The sequence below is a fragment of the Palaemon carinicauda genome, chromosome 13, assembly GCF_036898095.1.
Source record: "Palaemon carinicauda isolate YSFRI2023 chromosome 13, ASM3689809v2, whole genome shotgun sequence".
Lineage (NCBI taxonomy): Eukaryota > Metazoa > Arthropoda > Malacostraca > Decapoda > Palaemonidae > Palaemon > Palaemon carinicauda.
In genome coordinates this window covers 16,160,430-16,162,929 of record NC_090737.1, presented here as the reverse complement: position 1 = coordinate 16,162,929, position 2,500 = coordinate 16,160,430, and the positions used below count along the sequence as shown (strand labels likewise).

Genomic DNA, 2,500 nt, shown 5'->3' with positions numbered 1-2,500 from the left:
CGAGCCCAGAATTCAAAGAGTACCTACAGGAAACTGGAAAGGACCAAAGTGAAAATAGTTCAACGTAACCTGCAAGATAAATAAATACAAACATATAAACAGACGCAAGTAGAAAGAAGTGTATTAGGCCTTTGTTCTGCAGTCAACTAGTAACAGCTTATGATATATATATATATATATATATATATATATATATATATATATGTGTGTGTGTGTGTGTGTGTGTGTGTGTGTGTATGTGTTTGATTGTGTGTGTGTGCGTGTGTGTTTGATTGTGTGTGTGTGTTTGCTTGTGTGTGTAGTGGTGTTTTCAAAAGGTAGGTGTTAGCATAGAAAAATAAATCATGAAAAAACTATAATGAGTTGCAATGAGTTATTACATGAGACAAGTAGTAACTAGAGTTGGTCAGTTTACACTTTGTTAAACAAAAAGCGAGTAATATGAGTAATAAACTCTCGAGAATCATCATCTTTGTTTAGTTTTTACTTATTTTCTACATTTCATCATTCTTTTTGTTAATTACTAGTTTCTTTTATATTTCGTCTTAATTACAATCTTACAGTACCTTACGCAATATATTTCCAACTATCTTATTTTCAAACACAATTATATTCTTTTTTCCAGACTGAGTAAAGATATCATTCGGGGAAAAACCACGTAATATATTTCAAACTATATTTGATTATAAACAATTATTTTTTTGTTTTCCAAATAATGAGTAAAGATATCATTCGGGAAAAAACGACGAATTATATTTCAAACTATTTTGTTTTTAAACATAACTATCTTTTTGTTTTACAAAACAGCGAGTACAGATATTCATGGGAAAAATATCGAGGTATATTTCAAACCAGCTTGTTCTAAAACCACAATTATTGAATTGTTTCAGAAACCAGCGAGTAAAGATATCAATAGGAAAAATATCGACGTATTATATTTCAAACTATCTTGTTTTAAACCACAATTATCAAATTGTTTCAGAAAACAGCGAGTAAAGAAATCAATGAGAAAAAAATATCGACGTTTTATTTTTCAAACTATCTTGTTTTCTAACACAACTATCGAATTTTTTTAACAAAACACGAAGTAAAGATATCATACAGGAAAAAATATCGACGTAATATATTTCAAACTATCTTGTTTTCAAACACAATTATCAAATTGTTTTACAAAACAGTGAGTAAAAATATAATTCGGATAAAATATCTTCGTGATATATTTTAAACTATATCTTTTTTAATTACAATTATCGAATTTGTTTACACAACAGAGTAAGGATATCATTCAGGAAAAATATCATCGTAATATATTTCAAACTATATCTTCTTTTTATAAACAATTCTCGAATTATTTTACAAAACACTGAGTAAAGATATCCTTCAAGAAAATATCGGTGTAATATATTTCAAACTTTCTTGTTTTTGAACACATTAAATAAAATGGTTTAAAAAACACCGAGTTAAGATATTCAGGAAAAATATCGACGTAATATATTTCAAACTATCTTGTTTTTAAACACAGTCATCGATTTGTTTTACAAAATAGTGAGTAAAGATACCATTCAGGAAAAATATTTACGTAATATAGTTCAAACTATCTTCTTTTTAATGACAATTACCGAAATGTTTTACAAAACAGTGAGTAAAGATACAATTCAGGAAAAATATCTACGTAATATAGTTCAAACTATCTTCTTTTTAAAGACAATTCCGAAATGTTTTACAAAACAGTGAGTAAAGATACCATTCAGGAAAAATATTTACGTAATATAGTTCAAACTATCTTCTTTTTAATGACAATTACCGAATTGTTTTACAAAACAGTGAGTAAAGATACAATTCAGGAAAAATATCTACGTAATATAGTTCAAACTATCTTCCTTTTAATGACAATTACCGAATTGTTTTACAAACAGTGAGTAAAGATACAATTCAGGAAAAATATCTACGTAATATAGTTCAAACTATCTTCCTTTTAATGACAATTACCGAATTGTTTTACAAAACAGTGAGTAAAGATACAATTCAGGAAAAATATCTACGTAATATAGTTCAAACTATCTTCCTTTTAATGACAATTACCGAATTGTTTTACAAAACAGTGAGTAAAGATACAATTCAGGAAAATATCTACGTAATATAGTTCAAACTATCTTCCTTTTAATGACAATTACCGAATTGTTTTACAAAACAGTGAGTAAAGATACAATTCAGGAAAAATATCTACGTAATATAGTTCAAACTATCTTCCTTTTAATGACAATTACCGAATTGTTTTACAAAACAGTGAGTAAAGATACAATTCAGGAAAAAATATCTACGTAATATAGTTCAAACTATCTTCCTTTTAATGACAATTACCGAATTGTTTTACAAAACAGTGAGTAAAGATACAATTCAGGAAAAATATCTACGTAATATAGTTCAAACTATCTTCCTTTTAATGACAATTACCGAATTGTTTTACAAAACAATGAGTAATGATGTAAGGATAAAATTC

The 2,500-nt window shown here is 27.0% G+C and overlaps 1 long non-coding RNA gene across 1 annotated transcript in view; it reads right to left on the bottom strand.

Annotated features, from left to right (window-relative positions):
* Window positions 1-2,500, bottom strand: part of LOC137651893 (uncharacterized) — a 238,521-nt gene that overhangs the window by 58,632 nt on the left and 177,389 nt on the right. The window lies entirely within an intron of this gene.